Raw genomic sequence first — 434 nt, 5'->3', positions numbered from 1 at the left:
CGAATATAAGCATAACTAATAAGCATCTAAGTTATTGTGAATCTTTTTTGTTTTTTTTCCCCTTATGTTTCTATTACCATATTGTATGAATATTTGAGGTGATGATAAATTCTCACATCTTTTACGAAGCTAATCATGGTACTTTTAATTTGACATATCATGAAATAATAAAGACTTCAATTCTTCAAAAGTTTATTTTACCATTAAACATTTTTTTTATCCATCGTAATCATGCAATGCTATTGGTTCCTTTATTTAATCTAATTCAACCTAAAAGAATTGGACTAGTATTGTCACCATAGGGGGGAAAGGAAAAAGGGGGAGGGAGGGGGGGTCGTTTAAAAAAGTAATATCATAAAAATTCCGTTGCCGGAACTTGAACCCGGGTCTTTCGGGTGAGAGCCGAATATCCTGACCAACTAGACTACAACGGA

General features: G+C 33.4%; 1 non-coding gene across 1 annotated transcript; it reads right to left on the bottom strand.

Moving 5' to 3' along the window:
• Window positions 1-361: 361 nt before the first annotated feature.
• On the bottom strand, window positions 362-434 carry TRNAE-CUC (transfer RNA glutamic acid (anticodon CUC)). The gene has a single exon. It is a non-coding gene; the product is annotated as a tRNA-Glu (tRNA).

Source organism: Arachis stenosperma, chromosome 10 (assembly GCF_014773155.1).
Source record: "Arachis stenosperma cultivar V10309 chromosome 10, arast.V10309.gnm1.PFL2, whole genome shotgun sequence".
Classification (NCBI taxonomy): Eukaryota; Viridiplantae; Streptophyta; class Magnoliopsida; order Fabales; family Fabaceae; genus Arachis; species Arachis stenosperma.
The sequence above is the reverse complement of the archived record's forward strand: the minus strand, read 5'-3'. Positions and strand labels throughout refer to the sequence as shown.